At 39.0% G+C, this 27969-nt stretch overlaps 1 protein-coding gene across 1 annotated transcript in view; it reads left to right on the top strand.

Moving 5' to 3' along the window:
- The window catches only part of USH2A (usherin), a 665032-nt gene that overhangs the window by 34001 nt on the left and 603062 nt on the right, over positions 1–27969 (top strand). The gene's annotated exons all lie outside the window — the stretch shown is intronic.

Raw genomic sequence — 27969 nt, 5'->3', positions numbered from 1 at the left:
GGTCCCTTTAGGGATTCCTTTAGCAATTGTCAGGTGGGTATTACAAACCTATCTCCAAATAATTATTTGAATTTGATCTGAGAAAAATTTATGAAATTTTATTCATAAACTACTGATTTTCCTAGCAATTAAATAGAAGGGGAGGAGACCTTCTCAATTAACTTTAGGTGTCTCCTGATTGGATAGTCACCCTGATGACATCCATAGTTTGATCTCATGCTGAGACGACCATTTAGTAATCCCTATGCTTAAATCCTGGCATCCCACCCTTCCATGCTAACATCTGCCTATTTGAAGGTATCACTGGGGAGATTTCTGTTGGTGATTGCCAGGTTTGCCTAGTTCCACTGATTCTTGATGAGAAGGAAAAATTACAGCTGTTTTTTTTTTTTTTTACCTAGAACTGCACATGAAATGTGTGCTGCCTTATTCTCTTTTCTTGCCAGACACTTCTTAAGGTGTAATTACAGTTGGCCCTTCTTACACACTGATTTTTTATGTATGGATTCAAGCATCCATGGTTTGAAAATGTTCAAAAAAGTATAAATTTCAAATATCAAACCTCGATTTTTAAAAAAGGACACCATTTTGCTATGTCATTATATTTAATGGGACTTGAGCATCCACAGATTTTGTTATCCATGGGGGATTTTGGAACCAAACCCCAGCGTATAACAAGGGTCCACTGTATATTTATAATGTAACCAAGAGCCCATAAAGCTTTATAGCTCCTTTCAGTATCATGTTAGGTATCATGGCCATTTGGATCATCCTATCCTGTATTGAGGATTTTACCACATATCAAATACAGATGTAAAATGGTTGGCTGTATAATTCTGGTTGGGCATTCACCTGTGTGTGGAAGAGCTGAAACTGTGCAGTGGGATGGTTTTGTTCATGCTGATCCCCATCCCATGTATACCAGTTTTATGTCTCTGACCTCCCTGCATGACTGGGAAGCCTGATGAAGCAAAGTTTCCCAATTAGAGATGTGAGAAGAAACTGATTTTATTCAGAGGGAAAATGTAGTTTGTACTCTGGAATCCTCATGTGGATCACTGAAAATAAATTTTGGGGGAAACTGTACACACTTGAAAAGCGTGTGTAAAAAAGTGGGGACATTTCAAATAGCCTAATGACATGGGCAAAACATGATTTATTCAATGAAGGGAACTCCTTCAGGTAGCGTGTGTACTGTAATTTAAAAGATGTATGCAAATCTACACATTTAAGGAAAAAAAGCTAACATTGGCTTGCTTTCTAAAAGTTAAAGCCATGCACAAATGGGATGTAGAAATGGAAGTTGTCTACAGAGTTAGATCCTATACATGTGCACATCCCTACCCCTAGTTGCATGGAACATCTCAAATTAAAGTGAAAATGAGCTGAACTCTCCCTAAATTAGCAAGGTTGGGAACTGATGAGCTAGGATCTGGTTCCATGATTCTGGTGACAAGGAAATGTACCATGTTCAGGCTTCATGCCTAAATAGGACTCTGTATCTACCATGATATTGATTGAACAGAATGAAAACTTTGTGGGCATAGCTTTTTGTATTCTTGGGCACCCCTATTAATTTCAATGCAGTTGGGGTAAAGAATTCCCCAGGAGATATAGCATGTGCTTCAATGCACAAACATAATGGAAGTAATAACAAATTTGAAAAAAAATATATGCTGAAGTTTTATATTTTTGCTGTATGGACTCCACTATTTTCACTGTCATGGGAGCTTCTGTAGATGTCTTTGGCTTTCACGTTAACTGCTTGTCAGCATGGATGCTCTGTGGTTTATATGGATTTGGTCAATGGGGACATCTGAAATATGGGGGACTGGCAAAGCCCAAGGGAATATGCCCTAATGCATCTGACTAAAAAGTATATCTACTTCACCCTGTGGATTAATCATTACGTACTTTGTAATTCTAATCTCTCTTATCTCTGCAAGTAGTTTCTTATTCTTTGCATTGATAAAGAACAAAGATTTTCTTCAATAACAATGCCTCATTTGACATCTATATTTCTCTGCTAATTTACATGATTACATACAGTTTGGAAGGTGGAGGGCTAGAACCTCAAATCAGTAGAAGAATTATAATTTTAAACAGACTGAAGGGGTTGGGAAAAATGCCTGATAGGAGACTTCATCAAATGAACTCAATGCTTTTTGTGTTGAAATTAATTTTGGTAAATCTTTTTGATGTTGTTGCTTCAGTTTTAAAAGGAATCTTGATAAATTCTTTACTTGCCTCTTTTGATATTGTAATAGAGATCCTTAGATTTGGAATCCAGTTTTCTTTTGTAATTAGAGGGGGAAATACAGCCATGATGTGGCAAGAAAGCAAATTGTTCATGATTGGTTTTCAGATGCAATGATGAGGATCTCTTGATTATGGCTTATTGTTAAGGCTCTGCTATTGTTCATATTTGTTTTAGAAGTGAGGATTGCAGCAAGTGAAGACTGCATTGAAATAAAAATAAAAGCTGCAGCAGCCAAAATTCTTCTTGCTATTTATCATCAAATTGCCTTTCATTTATGGTGACTCTATGAATGAGAGACCACTAAAAACCTGGCCATGGACAGCCCTGCTCATTTATTGTGAACTCAAAGATGTCACTTCCTTGAGTGAGTTAATCCATCTGAAATGTGGCCTTCTTTTTTTCCATACTGCCTTCTATTTTACTGAGTATTTTAGTCTTTTCCGATGAGTCATATTATCTTGTGATGTGTTCAACATATAATAGCCTCGCTCTGGTCATTTTGGATTCTACTGAGAGTTCAGGATTGATTTGCTCTATTATTTTATTGTATTTTTGGCAGTCTGGGGTGTACAACTATTAAAGGTATAGATGTACTAATATGAAGTCATGGATGGCATCCATAGTTTTTATGGTTTTTGGGGGGCATGTTCTGGAAGAATTTATTCCGGACATTTCACCTGCATCTTTGGCTGGCATCTTCAGAGGTTAGTGGCATGAAAGTGGGTGGGTATATTTACTGTAGGAGGACGTGATTTACATGTTAATCTCTGTGTTGGTCTGTTCTTGAATGGCAAGACTTCAGGGTGGGAGGTTATGTGCATCTAGGGGAAAAGCATATCCCTGGGTGATGTTCATTTGCATGTGCTGAGTCTTGATTTGGTGTTTTTCAAGACTGGTAGCCAAATTTTATTTACTTTCAAGGTTTCTTCTTTCCTGTAGAAGTTGTCCAGGTGTTTGTGGATCTCAATGGCCACCCTGTGTATTCTGACCTGATAGAAATATTCTTTCTTTTCCTGTGATGGTATTCCTACTTCATCTAGCAGCTCAAACAGAAACGCTTCTTTGCAAGATTATTTGAATTTCTAATTAAAACTTGATAGTAGACTCAGGGGCATCACTATGGGAGTGCAGGAGTTGCAGACCATACATACCACGTGAGACCCTGGGGGATGACACAAGCAATGGTGTTCACCTGTGCTCCAGAGGTTCACACTGAAGAGATGGTGTGAGTGAAGAAAGGCTAGGCCACTATGCCACACTGGCTCTCTAAGGCACACCTATCACAGGATTTTCTTGTAAAATTTATTCAGAGATGGTTTGCCATTTCAGTCCTCAGAGGGTAAGAGATGGTGACTTCAGCAAGGTCACTCAGTGGATTTCCATGCCCAAGTAGGGATTCAGACTCTGGTATCCAGAGTCATAGTCCAATGCTCAAAACACTACACCACACTAGCTCTCATATATTTACATCTAGCTTATATATTCTGAGAGTGTGAGTAGATTCTTCTAGCTGGTGATAGTGATGAGGAATATTCTGATTTGTCAGTGCTCCATGGAGATTCCACTTCTCCCCTGCATTATGAATGGATAAAGCATAGCCTTTTAAAAATCATTTGCAGTGGATAGAAAATGATAATGACTGGAATATCATCCTGTTCTCTGTCTTCTTTAGGGCATCCAACGGCAGCATGAATACCGAGTAACTTTGTAAGGCTATAAGGACCACTTTTAGTTAGCACATGACTCACTTTGCAGTGTGCAGTTATTTAGAGTTCCTCTCCTCCTCCCCCCACCACTGTTTGACCAAACTGTCCATGACAGCCAACAGTTTGGCACTCTGACAGTGTGTTGTTCCTTTATTGTTTGGCTTTGGGTGCATTTTAATGCACGTGAACTGGAGAATCAGGGATAGGAAATATGTGTCCCTTCAGATGTTGTTGTACTACATTTCCAATCATCCCCAGCATAGGCTAGGCTGCAAGAACATTTGAGGGGGAACATGTTCCTTCTTCTTTAAATTTATAAAATGGAATCTTGTACCACCTTTGAATCATAATACAGGGCCAAAGCCTTGATTTGAGTAGGGACTATCTTCATGACAAGAAGCCAATACCACATCAAATCTGAACCATCCCAAATGCTTTTGCTCTGCATTTTCCAGAAAAATCTGGAGCATTGTGTAGTGACACCAAGTGGCTGTTTACACATGCATCTCATTGTGCTGCCTGGCATTGCTGATGCTGGCCATCACTGCCACTAAGGTCACAATGAAGTGCCTAACCATGGCCTGTTACAGACTGCCAAAATAAAGCTGCTTCGGGTCTCTTTGGAGGTATGCTGTTTAAATGATGCATGCATCCTAAGAATCCGGAAGCTGCACCAAAGCTGCACTCCAGTGTTTAGGAATGGAGTGTGGCTTTGGCATGACCTCCGGACTCTTAGGACCCATGCATCATTTAAGTAGCATACCTCCAAAGAGACCCGAAGCAGCTTTATTTTGGCAGTCTGTAACAGGCCATGTGATTGATGCTGCAAGCCTTGTTTTCAACCTTAGAAGGAGTGACTTGTGCCAGCAGCAGCACTGGGCAGCATAGTAGGACATGTATGTAGACAGCCACTCAATGTTGCTCCAGAGTACAGAGATAATGAGGGGAATTCAGGGCCAACTGTACATCATAGTAACATCCTCTCGACTATATGACTTTTTCTCTTTTTTTAAAAAAAATATTTTTATTCACATAAAATAAAATAACAAACACACTCATCCTAAAAAAACAGTTGGATGGCTTTTCTAAGATTCTTTTTGTCTAGGCAGTTAATTATGCACTTGATTTGTTACATTCAGAACATTCCCTGTATGGTAAAGATGGGCACTAAAAGCTCTTAGCTAGGTGCTTGTAAGGAACTTCCTGGAGTAGCTGAGGCAGCTTCAGAATCAGACCACATTCTGGTTTCTTTCTGATCTCACTCTGTGAGGTTAAATTTGTATTAATACAGAGCTTGTTCTTCAACATTGAGTTAATTGCTTCAGGTGCTCACCTGAGTCCCATCATTGGTTCCTTCCTTTCTTTTAATTTACATGGTTCTTTGAGAGATTCTGGTTGAACTAGTGGCACTGTGCACAAAAGGAAAGACTTGGATTGAAGGAAAACCATTTCCCGTTGAGAAGGGATTAACATTGTAGGAGATAGTGAGAAAGAAAAGTAAAGGAGGGCAAAGAGAAAAGCTAAAATATCTTTTAGACAAATGCTAGGAGCATATGTAATAAGACTGCTGAATTGGAGTGACATGTTTTCAAGGATAAGAAAGATATTATTGGAATAAGAGAGACAACCAAGAAAATGAAAGGGGATTTAAAATGCCAAGATAGAGAAAGAGTTTTAGTGAGGGGAGAGAACTAATATAAAGCTGGAAGAAAGGTAGTAATATTGGTGAAGGATGATACTGAATTTGCAGCAGAAATGGGGGGAAAAGAAAGGAAGGAAGGGAAAAAGAAGAAGGCTGAAATGATCCTATAAACATTTTGACTGATTCAACAGAGCGAGTTTGTGTAGACGTTGAGGGCAATACAAAGTAGTTGGGATATTTTGAATGTTTCTGTTTAGCCAAAGAAATAGCCGAAGACTTTGATCACTGGTGGGATAAAGAGAGGATTTGAAGAGGGGAAGGGATTTGCTAGTGAATGGTTGACATATTGAGAGTTTTTAAAAGGGCAAATTTTCAAAAGCTAGTTTGCATTTGCACCCTATATACAACTTCTGAAACAAACTCCAAGCACCCTGTGAAAGTAATGATCTGAATATTGTTGCATGAAGCGTGTATAGCAGTCTGAAATCTGTATATGGATATGGTGAACAGACAGGATCAAGTAATCATATAAGTATTAGATTTGCTACACATGTGAGAGTATGTAATAGACAGCCAAAATGGTCCCAAAGTTATTGATTTCTTTTTCTAACTTTGAAAGAAAAAGCTAAAATGCTCGAGGGATTTTTGCCTGCTATCCTGTGATGAATGGGAAATCCACTCCACACAAGTGGAAAATATACGGCCTATGAAATGCACCAAGAAGCTGCAATTAAAATTCATCCCAGTTAAGTCAAAAAAGGGAAAAGCCGATATGGGCCTGAGGCAAAAGAAAGAAAGGCAAAGAGATAACTTGCTCCTCCCGACCCTATTCTTTTGCCTTTCCCCCTCACTATTCTTTACCAATCCTCCTTTATCCTCCCTGGATCCTCTGTTTTATGACAGTTCTGTCACTCTGATCCCCTGATGAGGTTTCTTTTTCTGTCTTCTGTCTCTGCCATTGCTTTGCAGAGCTGTGGGCAAATCCTTAGAGGGAAAGGTTAGGAGACATGTCTCTATTTTCCCCCTTTCCACTGTACTTTTTTCAGGTCTTTTTTTTGCCCTGGTTGTACCCCTGCCTTACAGATGCCATTGAATCTATTGCATATTAAGGTGATAAATGAAGATGCAAAAGATCCAACAAATACTAGGTTCTTTTCCCTTCAGATAATCAGAGAGTGTTTTTTTTTTAAATGGATTTAAATGGAGTTGGAGGGGTACAATAGTGAACTGTTGGAAAAAGATCTGCTTCAGCACAGAGCATGTGAACAATGGCAGCTAGCAATGAGTTGTCTTTGTTGTGGCTGGATAGCACACTGCAAATCATTTATATTTCAATCCTACCTTCAACAGTTACACTGAAGTGGTAAAGGATCTGTCTTGGTGGCACAATTAATGTACTAAACACAAGATCATTAAAAGATGCAGCCTCATTAAATAAGTTTTTTAAAATATATATACAGTGCTACCTCGGGTTACGAATTTAATTCATTCCGCGGCGCCGTTCGTAACCCGATACATTTCGCAACCCGAAAAGCCGCTGGAAAGCCGCTAGCTGCTAGCCGCGCTTTGAATTTCGCGCCGAAACGCGCCGAAAAGATTTTCGTAACCCGAAAAATCCTTTGTAACCCGGAACAGTTTTTTTTAAATCTAACTTTTTCGTACCCCGGAAATTTCGTAACGCGGTGAATTCGTATCCCGGGGTACCACTGTATATGCAGAGTTGGAAAATCTTCAGTCCTCCAGATGTTGTTTGTCTCTGTGAGGGCTTCTACTTATTCTCCACATATGCCACCAAATGGGAGGACCCCCTTCTGTCCTGCTTCTATGGCATCAAATGGTGGAACTCCTAGATGTCATCCTGGTTCCTGTGAGGAACTTCATTCATCTAATCTAGACACTGGATGCCACCATTCTTGAATAACTGTTGCCATCATGGATACCATGTGTCTGAATTCAAGTATTTCAGTAACACCGATGTAGCACAAATGTATAATACAAAAAATCATTTATTAAACAAAAGTTCAGCATACAGTATGCCCTTGCCTTATGCGGGGATCCATTCTGTTCCCCCCACGTGTAAGGCAAATTCCATGTAAGATCAAGCCCCATTTGTTTGAATGGGGTGCATTCCTGCAGCGCGTGGCGTGGCACACGTTCATTCACCATATTAGTGTGCGCCATACATGTGACCTCAAATCCACATATGGCGAGGCCACATATGGTGTGGGTGTGCTGTACAGTTAAAAATTACTTATCTAAAACATCTTAAACCTCACCAACCCTAACTAACTCTAACTCACATCTTTCATTTATGTTCCCAACTTCAACTCTCATATCTCTTATTCTGTCTGGGCATGTCTACACAAGCTATTTAAACTGGTTCCACCTGCCCTCATGGCACCATATCCACACAATGCATGGCCAAAGCCCCAATGAGAGGCCAGTTCCATTCTGAATCTGGGACATGCCTCCCTGAAACTGGTTTAAAATAACTTACTTTTTGCTCCAGATTTTCCAGGAAAATCCAGAGCACTCTGGAGTGATGGCAGATGGCTGTTTACATACATGGCCCACTGTGCTATCTACCACCAATGGTGCACATTGGTCACAACAAGGTGGCCAGCCATGTGACCAACACTGAGTTCCTCATTTTCAACCTCAGAGAGAGTGACTTGCAACCATGGTGCTGGGCAGCACAATGAGACATATATGTAGACAGCTGCCTGGTGTCACTGCAGAGTGCCCAGGTAACAGGGGGAATTTGAGGCCAGAATACTCTGTGAGCATCCCAGAGTATTCTGGCTGGTATAGACCCACCCTCTGACACCCAGCTAGACTTTAAAAATGTCTTCAAATATTTCAGCCAATCACCAGTCACTCCCAACATTCCATGCTCTCACTCCTCCTAATATATCACTTACTGTAGTGCATTTATTACATAGATATCCTTATCTTAGTTTATTTCTCTAATAAAAACAAAAATGTTGCATAAGTACAGAATATCACAGTCTGCAATTCATATCAGCCTCAGTCAACATGGGCAATGGAAAGGCATGACATACTGTATGTTGCAGCCCAACAACATCTGGAGGGCCACCCGTTCTTCTTCTTCTTTTGGAGAAGGAAAATAATGGAAGGAAGCTTAATTACTATTAGCATTAAGTATGTGTGTACGTGACCAGTTCTTTGATGACAGGCCTGTGAGACCACCAGTTTGTAGTATGTATTTTTTATTTGTTACATTTACTACCTTTTTTTGCCCAAACGGTCACAGAAATGTGTAGAATAAAATAGCAACAATTAAAATGTAAAAATAGAACAAACTAAAAATTATAGCAATAAGAAAACTGTCTAGGACAGAGTTGGGGGCCTTGTGGTCAGTCAGATATTTTTGGACTGCATCTCTCATCATCCCTATCATTTGATATGGGGACTAGGACTGATAGGAGCTGCATTCCTGGGGTCAACTAAAAAAATAGATTTAAAAAAAAAAAGTCCAGGTACTGAAACTAAAATATACCCTCCAACATTGTAGAGATGAAAAATGGAACACATGGAGCCAAACAACATCAGAATGTGATCAAGATGGCAAAAGTTATTAATGTGGAATAGCAGATAAACTAGGAGAGGCTGGAACAGTTTGCTTGTCCCTGAGCCTATTGGGAAGGGCAAGCAGCTCTTCCACACTGTAAAAATAAAGCAGTTTGACGCTACTTAAACTGTCATGACTCTATCGCGTGGAATCCTGGGATTTGTAGTTTGACTGGTATTCTGCCTGGTCTGTCAGAGAGCCTTGATGTCTCACCAAACTACAATTCCCAGGATTCTGTAGGATAGAGTGATCACAGTTAAAGTTGTGTCAAACTGCTTTCTTTCTGCAGTGTGGATACACCCTTGGTCTCCTCCTGTCCTTCAGGAGGCCAAAAAAGAGGGGCATAAGAGCTGTCCTTTGCCTACCTCTGCTTTACAGCCACCTGTAGCTTCTTAACAGCTTCCTGCTAAGAAAGGAAGGGGCCTTCTTTAACAGCCTGCAAATTCAACCTAGACAATGAGGAAATCAAAATAGTTAAAAGATTTTCCATACCTTGGAGAAATCAGAAGACTAGGAATGGGAAGGGTAGCCATGAAAGAACTAGACAATATCCTAACGAGTAAATATATACAATTGAGTCCTAAAGTTAGAATTGTCCGATCTATTGTATTCCCCATCAGCATGTAAGAGTTGGACAGTGAAGAAAACAGATAAAAAGAAAATCAACTCATTTGAGATGGGGTGTGGAGAAGAGTGCTGAGAATACTGGTGGACAGTCAAAAAGACAAACAAATGGGTCCTTGAACAGATCAAGGCTGAACTCTCCCTGGAAGTGAGTGAAGATGTTTAAATTGAGGCTGTCATACTTCAACCACATAATGAGAAGCCATGACTCATTAGAAAAGATTATGATGCTAGGAAAGGTAGAAGGCAGTAGAAAGCGAAGAACATTGTATGTCAGATGGCTAGACTCAATCAGGGAGGTCATGGGACCCGAATCTACAAGACCTAAGCAGAGCAATGGAGGGTAGCGGAGCTTGGTGATGTCTCTTCCATAGGGTCACCATGCATTGAGGTTTACTCAAGGGCAGCTAACAACAACAAAATTGGGGGAATGAGGGCCACTGATATGAGGTTCAGGTTACAATGAGGAGGAAAAACATTAACTCTCCTCAGTTTGTGTGTTCTTCCTCATTAATAATTTCTATCAATTTGGCCACACTATGATGTTGTTTGCACACATGTGTCCTGATTTTCATTTTTAAAGTGTTGGCAGCTATATTTGATATCATTTTAACTAGGGATGCGAGGGATGACCTGTGACAACCTTCTCCTTATAACAGATGTGTTCCACTATTGAACAATGGCCTTTCACCGTATGTCTTTTCAGTTTTACTCCCTTTATATAGTTTTGTCCTCTAGTTCATTTGCTGTTCCTAGATTTATTACTTAGCACTTGAGTGGGGGTGGGAGGAACACCCTTACAGTTGTCAGTCAGATTATCTTTTGAAATTAAAAACTGTCAATTGGAAAGCCAAGCATCTATAGCCATATTGCAACTGAATCAAAATTTCACCATGCCTAAAGATAACAGCTGGACTGACTAAAATATCTGTTCTGACTATATTAAGATGTGGACATCCCCGTGCAGTATTAGGTGGGTGAAAATAAGACATGAAATAAACATTAGACATCGACTCTTAAGCTCTCTGTCAAGAATACACCAAGGCTTCTAACCACAGAGTTCAACTGAAGGTAACTATCTGTCAAATGTAATCTGTGAAAGTGAATATGCTTAAGCTGGTGCTATGAATCAACCAAAATTGCTTTGGTCTTATTGACATTCAATTGCAAGAAGTTGCAGCTCATCCAGCCCAACAGACAGCCTGACAACACCAAGAGTGCTTCAGTGACAGAAAGCTTTAAATATAGATGCAACTATCATCACAATGCACATGGAACTAAACTTTATGATGCTTCATAGCATCATTGGAAATTGGTTGGTCAGTCACCCAGTGGGCATAGAGGCGATAAGACCTTGCCGTCACACTCGACCTTCTGCACATTTCCACAGTTAACAAATCACCACAACTCATTATAAAGAAATACAAATATGATTGACAGCTAAAGGCCACTTGGAGTTGCTGTGCTCTCACCTGATTTTTCTCTTTCTTTTTTGCATGACTTTGTATCAGGGCTTTACCATCCATACAAAAGCTCAGTCTCAGAGCCATAGATTGTGGATTCAGGTATGCAAAACACTTGCTGTTTTTGCAGTCCTAGTCAAATGTAAAGAACTTGTGGGGAGTATTGGGCTGGGCAGGCCAGGCCAGGGACCAGATTTACAGGCCAGGGTAACATAACTTCCTGACTCACCATTCAGTCTACTTTGTTCTTTTTCTCTGTCTGACAAGTAGCATATTTAACATCCTTGGCAACCAAGACTTATAGAAGGTAACAGGAGGCTTGTATTTCTTTTCATTATACTTATATCCCACTTTTGCAGCAGATTTCCTTGAATTACCATATCTTTTCACACAAACCTGCCTGGGTTTTCCTATCTTCACAGACTATTCTCCAAATTCTGTAGATGTCAAGTGAAGATATTCAGCATTTTCCTCTGCAGTACCTCTCAAAATGGTGCCAGGAAGTGAAGGCATGTCTCTTCCTCTCACCATTTTGAGAGTGGCTGCAGAAGAAAGTGGATGTATTTGGGTTTGGTTTGAGGCAGGTGCAACCTGCAGAGGAGTCTAGGGGGAAATCGCCCTCTGGCCCTCATGCAGTTGCCCACCCCTTCTGTAAAGGAAGAAGAAATGAAACTGCTTTCTCTTAATTGCCTCAAAAGTTAAGTTATCATACAATCACCTCCCACTTTCATTTCCTCAATAGAAAAAAAAATACAGAATGACAAATTTCCAACAAAAGTGGCACCATAATTGGTAGATTCATCAGCAAGTTTTGTTGCTAGCTTAGATGTTGCCATTGGTTTGTCACATATTATGCAGATAAATTGTCTGAGCTGGCTTGTCCTCCTGGACGTCGTCCTTTGATTTCTCCTCTGTTAACATGGCATGTGCATATTTTTTTGTCTTGTTGAGAACAAGGCCCCAGACAAATTCTTCCTGACATGTGCAGAGAAGCCCTTTCATGTTAAAGTGATGTGTTTCTTGTTCTCATGTGTTTGCTATATAAATTCATTATCTCTTGCCAAGCTTTAGATCTGCCAACTTCCCTTTGTGTTCTCTCAATTTTCATTCCAAATCAAATATTAACATGCAAACAGCAAGTGATTAAAATAGTTTCCCCCCACAAATGTGGAATGCCTCACAAGAGGATAATGATATTCAGTGAGAGGCACATACTTTGGAGAGATTAGGGTTGTCTACTAGTAGAATCCCATTCCATGAGATTTCAGGGCTAAAACCTGGGTCTGCGATGGGACCTTGTGATGTTGCACAGGTGGGACATGCAAGGACTGGGAGACAGACTGGGGCTGCATTTGAACTGTTGAAATAACACAGTTAGACACCACTTGAACTATCATGGTTCAATGCTATGAAATTCTGGGATTTGTAGTATTGTGAGATATTTAGCCTTCTCTGTCAGACAATTTATGTTTTCTGATTTGTTTTCTGCACTGCCAAACATGGCTTTCCAGGTGGAAATTGTGCACACAGCTGCTGGCTTTGGGAAAGTATTCTAGCTTGATCACTGCTAGCGGGGAGGAGTGGAGCAAAATCATGTGCACTTGCACCACATGATTGCCTGAGAAGCATGATTTCCACAGAAGGGACTTACCACACCAAGGCAAAAATGGAATAGCAGTGAGATTGAGGGCTTATTGACAGGGTTTACCTGCCAGTGAAAAGGTGCACTACAATAACAAATGGAATGCAAGGCAGCAGCAGGACGAACACCATGTGATGAATATCTGCCAAAAACACTTTTAATCTGTTAAAATTCTGCATTTTAGTGTCATGTGATAAACTCTTAGGTTTGAAAGAAATTGATTAGTTTATTAATTTAGCAGAAAATAATGCCATCTTGATAGATAATAAAATTGTGGCAAAATACACAGTAATGTAATTATTTGGGAAATTGTCAGGAATAAACTCTTCTAGAACATGGCCACATAGCCCGAAAAACCCACAAAAAACTATTTGGGAAATCATTTAACAATTAAGAATTGCATACCAATGGTGTTTAGAGGTGCACTCATGTTCAATAGAACAAAAGCACTTAACTTCCAAAGAAATAATAAGCCTTCAACTGTATGATAAATATCCTTCTCTGTCAAAACTCCTTTCCAGTCATAAATTCCCTGGCTAATTTACATTATTCTGTAATGACAGTAAAACAGCAAACAACCCAATATAGTGTGTCATAGATCCTTTCTATCCTATAGAGCTGGAACAATAAAAAGGAAGGGGAAATAAGAGGAAAGGAACAAAAGGAAAAGGGGCAGGGAGAGTGAGGAGAAATAAAATAGAAAAGAGGAGGATAATAGTTTATTACACTCACAAACCAATAACAGTGAACACAATAAAGCCAATAAAAGTTGATATAATTGCATCCATATACAATAGGTTAAAAAATAAAATCACAGAGAAGACAAAGGGGCAATCTTTCTAATTCGTACTGACAATAACAATGAATATGGATAAAGTCATCTGTTAACCAGAAAAAAAAACAACACAGATTTTTGTTGTGTGTTCCAGGAACAATTGCTAAAAGAGATCAACCTTCCTCTGGGCTCCCTAAACGAACTGTAATATTTAACAACATGGCCCACAGATTCTGTTTCTCCAGTTCAACAAGGAACTGCATGGAATCTTGTTAAATAGGCCAGGTAGTATAGCTGAGGGCAGCAATTTAAAATGAGTAAACATAAATGCTCTTCTGTTTTTAAATAGTTAATAGCTGAAAATAGGAGGCTCTGGTAATTCAGTTATTTGAGATAATAGTTAAGGATAATGGAGAGCAAGACATATCAGCTGCAGTTCTTAGATGGAATAAATCCAGTTCTATTAATCTCTGGCTACAGCTAGTGTGGTGTAGTGATTTGAGCATTGGACTCTGGAGACCAGGGTTCAAATCCCTGCTCAGCCATGGAAATATACTTGGGCAAATCACAATCTCTCAGCCTTAGAGAGCAAGCCCTCTCTGAACAAATCTTGCAAAGCAAACCATGGGGTCCCCTCCTAAGCTTGCTATAAGATTCCCTCTTAAGCTTGCTATAGGTCAGAAGTGGTTCAAAGCCACACAAAAACAAGAGAGACCAGAGCTCTCATTTAGTTCATAATCACCCCTAAACTGGGACCATTCATCTAGAGTAAGATTTTTTTTCATAATCCACATCCACTGACAAAGGAATCAGAAAACAATAAATTAAAATAGTACGAGTGAACAAAGGGAAAGGGGAAGTCAGTTCTTTAATGTTTATCTTCAACTTTGGGGTAAGCCACAATGGCACAGGCCAAGCCCAGGTCAATCCCTGGGCTGGTGAGCAGATGGGTGGGTGTTTGTATGCCTGTTCACTACCGTTCCATGGACCAGCTACAATCGCATGCCTCTTACTTCCTCTGCTGTTGTCACTACCGAGAAGACCCCCATTGCAGCCTCTGACATGGAAGCAGGGTGCTTGACTGCACTCACATGGCTAGGTACCCTCTGTCTATGTCAGAGGCTGTGACAGGGGTTCTCTCAGTAGTGACAACAGCAGAGGAAGGCAAGGTGTGTGCAGGGCCATCTGGTCTGCTGGCTGTTGCAGCAGCTTTTCCACAAAATGCTGTGGCTAACAACAGGGATTGCTGATCCACACTAAGACTCCTTTGAGCCAGGATTGGACTGAGAACATCAGATCAGTATCCAGTCTGCCTGATTCAGGGTTATTAGTCTGTGTTGTCTGAGGAGGACAATGTGAAGCCAGCTGCTTATGCCAACAGCCCCTCAAACTGCAGGAGACATGGTCAAGTCCTAGGTGAGGGGTCGTTTATTAACACTCAAAGAATAAAATAGGATCAGTAGGCAACCAGCATTAATTCCAGACTCCCTAGAGATGGTAAAAGAAGGATCATAGTGCTTTAGCTCTCTTTCTGTTCTGTCCCATCCTTCTCTTCATAAATTCCATAAATTTGGAGAGTCACTGCTTCTTCCCTATTTCAAACCTATACTGCTAAATTAGGTCTCTTAGCAGCTGTTCCAGAAAACATATCCAGGATTAGCCATGTTGATCATACAGCAAAGTACAATAAACATCCAAAATCCACAAAACAGCGATACTTTTACTGGGTCAACTAGTTAAAGATGAGGGGAAATGCCACCTTAATGAACAGTATTACACTCAAAACACTGTTTGTTGATAATGTTACATTTTCCCCCAAAAGATAGGAGAAGGAATCTATAACCCCTCTCCTCCACAAGCACTCACATTAGTCCTCTTAAAATAAAAAGACAACACACCAACCTTTCTTGCTCTCACCATGAAAAACCCATTACTATTTATGATACTAGAATGAGAGCGTATGACACCAGCAAACTCATTCTTACCTGTGACCAGTGCCTTATTAATCTCTGCACAGTCCACTGACCCATAACCATTGAGTTTCTAGCCTTCCATATAATTAACCATTTAATGCACTCCTGAAGCAAGGCATCATAGAATCAAGGACTATAGTGTATCACATTCAGCATACTTTGACCTCTTTCCTTGTGGAAAGTCAGCCAAATTAATTGTTTTAATGTATCCTTAGCCTTTCCTATGACTGTCCTTGATTAAATGACTTTCATGACCATATACTTCACATAAACATTAATAATAATGTATGCATATTTGAGTTGTGGTTATAATATATAAAGAAGTCACATCTTTAGTTATCTAAACCACAGTCCCTTTGGCATCAACTAGAAATATTTCTGCATAACTGATGGCAAGGTTGCACCCATAGTATTTACTTTCAAAGAACTCAAGTGAGGAAGTAATCAGTTGTTCTTCTATTACAAATAGGGACTTATCATTCATAGTACAATGGAAGCTATGGAATTTATATGCCACAGACATTTCAGATAGGGCCATAACTGAAGAAAGGAATGCAGTGTCACTAAAATTTAACTATCATGATTTTGTTTTCATGTTAGAGGAGTGATGGCAGACTAAGTCAAACTGATTTCTGTATTTTTAGTAAGGCTGAAATTGTTGTTATTGTGCACTTGGATCTAGTTCAGTCATACATGTGAGACAGAGTTACTTCTCTTACCCTTCCTTACCAAAATGTTCAGGAATTAGAGATACACATTAAGTTCAAACAAAACCCAAATTTTGCCTTTTCAAACTAGTTCACTGGGGTGAACTCTTTAGTAACCAGAATGAAAACTGGCCTCGACATGAACTGCTCTCTGCTTCAGAAATGCAGACACCTTGGCTGCATCTGCACTGAAGAAAAAATCCAGTTTGACACCAATTTTAATTGCCATATCTGAATGCTATGGAATTCTGGGAATTGTAATTTTGTGAGACATTTAGCCTTCTCTGTCAGAGGGCTTTGATGCCACAACTACAATTCCTGGATTTCCATAGCACCGAGCTGTGACAGCTAAAGTGATGTCAAACTGGATTATTTCTGCAGTGTGGATGCAGTCCTTGTCTCCTCAAATGGCATTATTTTATGTTTCACTGTTTTAATTCCTGGCAAAATGCTGAGTACAAGGGAGCAGGATTGAGGGATAGACAGGTCCACCTTCTAACCTTGGGCACATTTTACTAGGATTGTTTAGTCAGTGTGTTCTGAGGAAGCACTTGTAAATCAGATAAATTACATTTGCCTTTCTTTGCTATTTTTGGTTTTTGTGTAGCGAGTGAGTGAATTTGACACCACCTTAACTGCCATGGCTCCACACTATAGAATCTTGGGATTTGTACTTTGTTGTGGCACCAGAGGTCCCTGAAAGACAAGATTAAAGATCTCACAAAACTACAAATCCCAGAATTCCATAGCTTGGAGCCATGGCAATGAAAGCAGTATTGAACTGCATTATTTCGGTAGTGTGGTTGAAGCCTAGGGTCTAAAACATACTGTAGAAATAATCCAGTTTGAGACCACTTTAACTGCTCAATGCTAGGGAATTCTAGGAAATGTCATTTTGTGAGACATTTAGCCTTCTCTGTCAGAGAGCTGTGGTACCACAATAAACTACAATTCCCAAGATTCTCTAGCACTGAGCCAGGGCAGTTAAAGCGATCTCAAACTGGATTATTTGGTTTACAGACCTGAATAAAATTGAAAAGCCTTCAAATTGGTCCATTTTCTGAAGAACTGAACTGGTATACAAGCTGAATCTTGTAGATAGTTTTGAAATCTTTCCCATCTTATCCCTCATTGCAACTACATTGGCCACCTTCCTAGTAGTACATTGGCCACCTTCCTAGCAAAGTGACAGGAAGGCACTGGTTCAGTTATATCAATGTAGAACTTCTGGTCTCTGTTGATATGTCAATTCCTGGTATATAATCTTAGAATCTGTTTTTTAAAAGTCATATTTTATTTAACAATGATAGTTGACCCATTCTCCATCAGAACTGATTATAACTAATAAAAATACAGTCAAAAACTAGAATATTAGAAATGCTGAACTTGAATTTTATCCTTGAACTTTTTTTGGGGGGGGATTAGATAATGGATAGACATTATCTGGTGGCGCAGTGGTTAAATGCCTGTACTGCAGCCATTCACTCAAAACCACAAGGTTGCGAGTTCAAGACCAGCAAAAGGGCCCAAGCTCGACTCAGGCTTGCATCCTTCCGAGGTCGCTAAAATGAGTACCCAGACTGTTGGGGGCAAATTAGCTTACTTGCTGTTCATCGCTATGATCTTTGGAATAGCGGTATATAAATAAAACAAATTATTATTATTATTACTAATTTCTTCTCTCCTTACCTCTACTATCTATTGTGTTTCCTTGTATCTGTTGTCATCAGTAACCACTGTTGATTTGTTGTCTCTATTAAGCAATTCAAGGAAGTCATAGACCTGTCATTTTGGTCATAACCTTAATCTGTTTTCTCACCTTGGAATTAATGTTGTGTCTACTCTTGTAAACTGATTTTATTCAGAAAGAACTTGATATGCACCAATAGTGGGGTTGAGGAAAGGTGGGAGTCATATCATAGAGAAGTTGGAAGAAACAAATATTTTTGCTTCTTAACTGTATGGGTTGTGTAAGATGCAAAACAAACCATATGTTAAAAACAGCTTGTTGTAAGATCTCAGCAAGAAGACCAAACTCCAGTTGAATTGATTTTGGTGCACTGGTGTGGGTTTACCTTACTGTTTTAGTGAACCGAAGGTCACTGTGTAAATCATGAAACTGAACTTGGTAAGTGTAAGGATCCAATATTCATTTGGTCGACTAATCAGGACAAGAAAACCAAACCAAACCAAGTGCAGGCTGTCCTTCTATTACATGGTTTAAGAATAAAACCAGATGATTATATTGTTGTTTCAAAATGAAGATTTATATGGCTTTGTGGTGAGTGGCTCATTGTGTGATTTAAACTTTTTTACATAACTACATAGATACATGTGTAAAAAGAAAAGAAAAAAATGATGCATGTGTGTTGCTTGTACAAAGAAAATTATTTCCATTTCTGATAGTTATACACACATGCCTTAACATGTGATATCAACTGTCACATGGAATGGCTTATTACGGTCTCTGTGTGTAATGAATGGGGGAATATGTGGACCTCCATGTATTAGTGGACTGTAACTCCCAGTATCCCTAATATGGTCAGCATGGCTACCCTGAATACGTTTTCTAGCATAGCCAATGGGAAGAGTTGATGGGAATTGCAGTCCAGAAATGTCTGGGGCCACATCTCTTCCTTATTTGGTTTTCCTATTCTCTTGTTTTAAGGTGTGACAAAGAGGTACTGCTGTATTTTTAATTGTGGGAAGACTGGACCATTTCCAAAAATGTCAAAATTAAATAGATGTCAAACTTTTTGTCACCTTGTTTGCTGTCATTGTTTGAACTTTCTGTAGCTCCTTCAGGGCCATTATGTCCTTTCTTATGAGTGTACCTTCTTCTCTGATTAGTCGCATGGACAATTCTAGCCAAAATGAATGAAAAATGGAGTGAAATCAGAGTTTGTTCTGTGAAGGTATCATTGTGGGAAAATGAAGCCAAATCATAGAGTATGTCCTGAGGAGGGTGATCAAAATGGTGAAAGGTCTGGAAACCATGCCCTATGAGGAGTGACTTAGGGACTTTGGGTATTTTTAGCCTGGAGAAGAGAAGGTTAAGTGGTGATATGATAGCACTCTTACTTGCATCCTTCTGAGGCCACTAAAATGAGTACCCAGCTTGTTGGGGGCAATTAGCTTACAGTTGTAAGATGCTTAGAGACTACTTAGTGTGGTATAAAACAGTATATAAATGAAGCTGCTATTGCTATTGCTGTTTGAAAGAATGCCATAGTGAGGACGAAACAAGTTTGTATTCTGTAGTTCTAGAGACTAGGGCACAGAGCAATGGATGCAAACTACAGGAAAAGAGATTACATCTCAACAATAGGAAGAACTTCCTGGCAGTAAGAACTGTTTGACAGTGGAACACACTCCCTTGGATTATGGTGGAGACTCCTTCTTTGGAGGTTTTTAAACAGAGGCTGGATGGCCATCTGTCAGGGGTGATTTGATTGTCTATTCCTGCATAACAGGGGTTTGGACTGGGTGGCCCTTGTGGTCTCTTCCAGTTCTGTGATTCTATGAGAACTAGTTACTTTCTGATATCACTGGACACAAACAAATGCAACTGAGAATGAAAGCAGCAGTTTCTGAAGAAGTGCACTAGAACTTTTGGAACAGTCATCAGAAATTACTGAAGATGGAAACCTTCAATGATTTCTTCTTTACTTCCGCTGTAGTATTAACAATGGCACGGTACAGAGCGCCCAAAAAGGGCGGCCTGCCAGCATCTGTTTTTCCGCCAGAGGGAGGCCTAACCTCCAAACCACAAGGCTTCCCACCGGCAGAAAAAGAACCCGCTTTGTTATGTAAGTGCCGCGCGGTTTGGCAGCACTTATGTAACAAAGTAACTGGCACACTCATTACGTAATGAGTGTGCCAGTTACTTATGTAACAGTGGTGGTGCCCATGTATACAGGGCACCACCATTGTTACGCCCTCGTCACATGCGGGGGTTGCGGGGCGTGTGGGCACTCCGCCCTCAGCCAACCCCTAGCACGTGACGAGGGCACGTAAAAGGTCCATATGTACCAGGCCATTGTTTTTATCCAAGTAGACTCAGGGTAAAAAGATTTGATAGTAGTTTCCTAGTATCCATAGTAAGCTGGGTCCTGATAATGATTCTCAGTTCAGTGCTTTTCAGTTCACAATGCTTCCAGAACAGCACACAAAGTAACACTGGAAAAAAATAAGGTTTTTTTTCTCTCTGATGTAGTTAGTACCTTTCCTGTAATACTGTCATCCTCTGAGCCCATTTCAGTCCTGTGCTTGCTGAAATATACATTGTGAACAGATTCATCAGTGCCCAAGGAGTCCTTGAAAAACATAAGAGGAACCCAAGACAGTACATGGTCTGTGTTTGGTGAAGCCTGTTTAAACCAGCCTTTGCAAAATCTTATAGGAATTGAGCTGATCCACTCTCATCAGACTATGGTGTACAAAAGAAATTACTTATCAGCTAGCTTCTGCACTTCAGAAATGTTATAACACAGTTCTCACTTTTAAAACAAGTATATCAAAATATTTATTCTGAGATAAAAACAATTAAAATATGTATTTAAATATGAATTAAATATGCATTTTCATGTACCCTCAAAAATTTGAGATTAACAAATTAAAATGGGATGGAATGAAGATGAACCTGCATATTTATATTTATAAATAATTTTATAAAATCATCTGTAAAATAAAAAAATTGAAATATACTGAAAAACATACCATTGATAACAATTTTAAATACAAAATATAAAATTATCTGATAATTATCTGATCAAGTGTGGGCTAGACAATGCTATTTTGGGTGGATTTGTAATTGGCTGATGAACCAGTCTCAAAGAGTGGTCACAAATGGCTCCTTTTAATCCTGGGGAGAAGTGACTAATGGGGTGGCGAGCTGGGGGAAAAATAAGAGAATGAATTTCTACAAGGTCAAATGTAAGGAATTACACATAGGACAGAAAAATGAAATGTACTAGTATAGACTGAATGACAACAGCATATGTAAAAAGAATCTAGAAGTCTTAGTAGGCCACAAGCTTAACATGAGTAAACAATGTGATGCAGCTGCCAAAAAGGCCAATGCAATTCTGGGCTGCATCAACAGGAGTATAGTGTCCAGATCAAAGAATGTAATAGTACTATGCTGCTCAGCTTTGGTTAGATGTCATCTGGCGTATTGTGTCCAGTTCTGGGCACCACAATTCAAAAAGGATATTAACAAGCTTCAATATGTTCAGAGGAGAGACAGGGACGTAGCCAGGATTTTAGGAAGGGGGGGTCCAGACTAAGTGCCACCATTATAATGGGGCTTGGGTGTGGCAGCGCAGCAGCACACACCATTCATTTTTCTAATGGAAGGGGGGGGGTCCGGACCCCAAGAACACCTCCCTTGGCTACGTCCCTGGGAGAGAGACCAAAATGGTAAGGAGTCTGGAAACCAAGTCCTGTGAGGAATGGCTTAGAGAACTGGGAATGTTTAGCATGGAGAAGAAAAGACTGGGAGATGATATTATAGCCATTTTTTTTAATATTTGAAGAGATGCTATGTTGAAAATGGTGCATAATTTTCACCATGTTCTGAAGACTAGAACAAGAACCAATGGATTCGAATTGAAGAATGGGGATACTGCCAAAACATTAGGAAGAACTTCCTGACAGTAAGAGCACTTCCAGTGTTTTGGAGGATGGTGGGTTCTCCTTCTTTTCTTTAAACAGAGATTGTATGACTGTCTCAGGCGTACTTTGACATGGCAGGGGTTAGGCTAGATCACCATTCCAAACCATGTCTATGATAGTTTGGGATAAACCACCAATCATCATCCTGTTTTTGCCCTCATAAAGAGCATCATCAGTATAACTCTGACAAAGCTGTAGGCTCTGTACAGTACTAAGAACTAAATAAGGCCCTATAGGGTCCTATTATTGAATATCTTCCTGATGTGCAATAAGCACATCTTTAATAAAGTCAGGCAACTTAATCCTGAATCCCAAACATGAATGTTCCCACCACAAAAGAAGGATATAGAATGCACTTCATTTCTGACTTAAAAATAAAGGTACGCTTAAACTTGTAAAAGACAACATTTTTATTTGAATGATATGACAGGACTGTCACTGGACTGTTACCTGCTATAAAGAAAGCTGAAGAATTATTACCTTTATTAGGCCAGTGACACTGAGCTTTAGCCATACATTTCTAACTTCTGTCCCTCTACAGAGACAATTTTCTTTTCTTAAATAAACTGTCATGCTAGTGTTAATATATTGTTGGCTCTCTCATACTCCGAGAATACTGCTGATATAAAACATGTATATGTTAGATTGGTAATAGTATCTTTAGTGTAGCTGACTAGAACAAATGCGTTTCCCTCATGGCTGTGCTAATGTGATAAAGGAAAATTGGCTGTTCATCAGCTTTTGGCTGGGTAAAGACAGTGAAGATGGAACCACATTCTTTTTTTATGCATTAATACCACTGAGAACTTCTCACTAGTTATATTTCATGTTGCCTGTGTGTTGTGTGCAAAGATGTTGTAAAACATGAGATAATGCTACAAATAACAAAATAAAAAAGCCTGTATCTTTTATAATGATAACAGTCAAACACCAACAGACAGTAACAGGCTGTAAAAAATGTGTGATGGAAAAAGAGAAACATTTCCAGCAACACACACATATACTCAGACCCACACACATGAAAATGACATCAGATGCTTAAGGAAGACTTTCTGTTAAAATAATAAACAAATGTTTATGTGTTCACTGCACATTGTTGCATCAATAGACAAAGCTAACACAGAATGAGAGTAATGCTCTCTGAGTAGGAAAATTTCCATATGCGAGAACTTTCTTGAACCGAATCGCACTGCCTAGCCATTATGATAATACCCTTCAGATTTTTCTTCAGCGGAAGGGCAATGATTCCATGTTATCACAAATTTGGACAATATTGACTGCTTCTGGAAATAAGAATATTACACTCCAGTATCTGTTAAATATTTTTATTTAAGGAGGTGAATTTTCTCCATAAAAATCAATGTTCTATTCATTTCACATTTTCTTACTTAAAATACTAATATAGCCTAGGGTGCCTGAACCACTAATGATAACAATTCAGGCTTAGATTTATAGATAACTGTGTCTGTTTATATTGGTCAGAAATTTGTGTGGCTTTATTGACAGGGGAATGGCATTTCGAATGTTCATGTTCTGATTTTCCAAATGAATTTTTTCAGGGCCCAGCTTCTGCTTTTGCACCAAATTATTCTGCCTTTTCATAAGCCTTTTGTTTGTCCTCATACACTCATTGTTTCCAGGATGCAATTATTCCAGTCCCATTTGATTTGATTAGAGTGGATATCAAGGCAGACTAAAGCACTCTAGCTTCTCTCAGCATCTATTTGGAGAGACAATTCAGCAGCCATCCCTTTAAACTCATGAGTACCTGTTTATGCAAAATGGAAATAGGGTTCCACAAACTGGCAGCAAGAACAACAGTAGTAGCAGCAGGAGGAGCAGCAAGAAAAGCTTTAAAAGCTTAGTTTTCCATTCTGTTCTTTGGAACAACATGTGCACTAGTAAAGGCTAATAACTTCACTACATAAAGGTTTTTGAAGCTTTATTAAAATATACAAGTACTAAGTATTTCAGTAAAGCTTTGGATAAGCTCCTTCATGAATGATATTATTGCAGACATGCCAATAAAATGTGGGTTAGACAACTCTGCTGCTAGATATTAGGCAGATTTGTAGTGGTTGACAGGCCAAACTGAAAGAGTGCTCACAAATGGTTCTTCATCTTCTTGGAAAGAAGTGAGCTGACACAGGATACTGTGTCAACCCTAGTTTTGTTGAACATCTGAATTGACTTGTAGGAAGGAATGGATGGAATGTTCATCGGTTCTGCAAATGATACCAAACTGGGAGAGGAAGCAGAGTTCAGAAGGCAAAATTAGGAATCATGATGACTCCAGGAGATCCCAAGTAGGCCAAAACTAATAAAATAGATTTCAACATGTATAAATGTAAGGCATTCCCTTTAGGTATGAAAAATCAGATGCACAAATATAGAATAGGTACATCTGGCTTGATGGCAGTGTACATTAAAAGAGTCTAGATGTTTAACATCTGTTAAATATGACCTGCACTTTGGAGGGTAAAAAGGTGAAGGAAACCTCTCGTTTAATTTTGTATATGATTACTATGTCTAGAATTCCCTATGCCCAACATTGGAAAAGCCCACAGATACGAACAGAAGAGGAATGGTTGGTCAAGATTAGAGGCTAAAAGCTTGGATATACTTACTGCAAGCCTAAGAAATGATAAGATTGTGTCTATTAAAGAGGAATGAGAGTGTTTGGACACGTATGATAGAGCAAAAGCGTCATAATGATGATACAGGATGTTATAAGATACATATGATATAATATATTAATATAGATAAACCAAAAAGGTATAATAGATTACCTTTTTTTACTTTCTTAAACTTGGGCAAACTAGTGAGGACCTAAAAGGGAAAAGTAGTATGTTTGCTTGTCTTTTCCTTTAAACACATTTGGCAGAGGTTATATATTTAACTATAATTTAATGGGATAACCTTATATTAAATCAGATAAGAAGGATATCGTTTGATCTTCTGCAATTGTTGAGAATGTACTTCTGTATAGTATCTCTGATAATCTGTTCAAAAAATGTGATTGGTCTGTTGACTTGTTGTTAATGTTTATATGTAATACTTGTTTTGTAAGTTTGTTTTGTATGTCTTTTATTTTTTGTATAATAAAAATAAAAAAAAGAATCTAGATGTTTTAAGAGACTGTAAGTCAACAAGAAAAAGAAACAAGAAACTATCAGCAGACATATATCCAGCTTAAGGGAAATAATCATGTTCTGCTATGGCCAGATTTCAGTTTTGTTCAGTTTTGGTTGTCATGGTTTAATAAGATACTGAGAAGCGAGAACATGTCTAGAAGAGAGGAACTAATGTGGTAAAGAGTCTGGAAGCCAAGAGTCTGGAAACCAATGGGTATATTTACTCTAGAGAAGGGCAGATTGAGAAGTGGCATGATTGCTGTGTTCAAACACTGAAAACTGTCGCTTGGAAAGTGGAGCAAGTTTGTTTTCTGATGCTCATAGAATTAGTATTCAAATGACATAAAAGGAGTTTCCAACTAAACTTTAGGCACAGCTTCCTGACAATGAGATCTGTTTAACAGTGGAATGCACTACATTAAAAGGTGGTGGAAGGTCCTTTGAATGTTTTAAAGAAAAGTAAGCTGGCCATCAGTATGGGATGCTTAGCTGTGGATTACTGCATTGCTGACCTACCAGTGAAATAAGACCAGACACAGAGAACTGAGTTATAAAATGGACAACTTTATTTAAATTCTCCTATTTAACTGTTTCTTTCTCAAGATCCACAAAATGGGGGGGGGGGCAGCAACCTAGTGTGGGAGCAACTGGGGTAGCTGGTCCATCCATAGACCACCTCCCCAGTTTCCCCTGGGTAGAACACCTGAGCCCCAAGGGTAACCAACTCTGGTCTGCTCCCCGGCTGGCCTGCATCCAGAATGCCAACCCAAGATCCCCTCTCTTAATTCACAAAACATAAGTGAGGGTTTCTATCTTTGGCCAGCCCCAAGGAAAGTCTCTTTCTCTATTCCTTTAGTCTCAAAACATAAAGAGGTAGTTCCAGAGACATCACAGATAGATGTCAGAGCATTTGGTATGCAGCAAAATGACCACATATTACATACCAAATGTGTGTGTCATGGGAGGGGATCTGTCTGTTGAAGATGTGCCAGGTATATGAACTTCCTACTCTCCAGGTTCTCCCTGTTCCCCTTATCTAGTAATGGATATTGGCCTGGCAGCCTAAGAATTTCCTGGTTTGTTGTTGGTTTTTTTAGTTCCTGCAAGATTTGAGATCACAGGTGTCTAACAATCTTGCAAGAGGACCTCCTTTCATGAGACTTGAGGTAGCCTTGTATAGGCCTACCTCATATTTTCTGAGTTAGTTCTATTTAGTTCTATGTAGTTTGACAAGTGACAGGTATGGCATTAGGTTTCATTTGGAGATGGTCTACAGGCATCAGCACAGGAGAGTAGTGGGAATGGAAGACAGCTGAATACTTTCCATGTTATTTCAGCCTCTGTTACTGATTTTGCTGTTGTTGTTGTTAAATGAGTAATTCCCAGTGACACACCTATTTCATTAACTTCCATTATATTTGTACTGGAAAATGTAGTAGCTTTTGCCTTGTAGTAAATGCACTACAAGGTTGAATAGGTTACTTGTGTCTATTTTATTGCTCGATCTGTCCTGTTTGCTGTATGTGTGCTCCAAGTATTATGAAAAGGAAAAGACACTAGTTTTGCACAGAAACAGAGGTTTCATGTACATTATATTTTACACATATTCTGGAAACTGACAAAAAACCCACCTGGTACCTTGGTTTCATTCAGGATACCAAATCTTGCCATGATGTTGGACACTCCTAGAGGTGTTGTATCACTGTGCTGAGACAGCCAGTTTGAGCAGAATTACAGCAATGGTGACTTTTTTTTTAGAATCCCTATTAGAAGTCTTGTGTGCCATTTCTTCATAGCTCTAAGAAAAGAACAAAGCAGATTGCAATTAGAAAAACAATTCATTGTTATGTGTAATCCAGAGCTCAAAATCCTTAAAAGAACTATTCTGTTTACCAGGAATAATTTGTTCACAGTTTCTACTTGATTCACCAAACTGAAAGAAAATAGGCTGGAGCCCATTAAAGTTTATGCCAATTAAATCTTGTTTGTTTTCAAAGTGCCACCAGGTTCTTTGCTTGGGTTGTTTTGTTTTGTTTTGCTTTGTTTTTGTTTTTTTGCTGCAACAGACTAACACTGCTAGCTTCCTTCATGGTCTTTGAGAGTACTTGGCACACAGCAAATAAAAGTGGAAAGATGAAAAACAGATTGGTTACTGCAATTTTTCTTTTCTTTGTGTTTGTAGTGAAATCTTAAATTGCAGTATCAGACCAGGAAATTTGGTTAGAAGATGTCACTCTTTTTCTAAACTCTAAAGTGGCTTTAGAGGCAATTGCTATGCTATGCTGGATTAAACCGTTTATTCGGGGCTAATATAGCTTTTACCCCGTGACTTCCCCCAGAAGTACTAGAGCGTCATATGCACCCTCTTGGGTAAACATGGCTAAAAGCCAATTACTTCAACTAAAATGTTTCATATGACTGCACCGTTGAGGGATTGTTGGTAATTCATTTCAATTCACCATGCCCTGCTTTAAAAGGTAGAAAACAGATTGGCAGTACTATGATTCCTGACTAAGAAAAGTATTTCTACCATTTGCAATTATGGTTTCAAAGGCCAAAAAAGTAGTTAGCTGTCATTGTTTATTATTTATGTAAAGTAACTTTAAATAGATTAGTTCTCAAGATTAGTTATTGTTTAATAACCATTAGTTATTATTAATTTAAAGTAAGCATATTTTGCTGATTCTCAGAAGTAACTAAAGTAGGTATTATTATTATTATTATTATTATTATTATTAAAAATATCTAAAAACTGCAAAACACTGGCCATTGGTA

Source organism: Sceloporus occidentalis, unplaced genomic scaffold, assembly GCF_023333645.1.
Source record: "Sceloporus occidentalis isolate IW3139 unplaced genomic scaffold, rSceOcc1.0.p SCAF_6, whole genome shotgun sequence".
NCBI lineage: Eukaryota > Metazoa > Chordata > Lepidosauria > Squamata > Phrynosomatidae > Sceloporus > Sceloporus occidentalis.
Note: the sequence above shows the minus strand (reverse complement) of the source record. Positions and strands in the feature narration are given on the sequence as shown.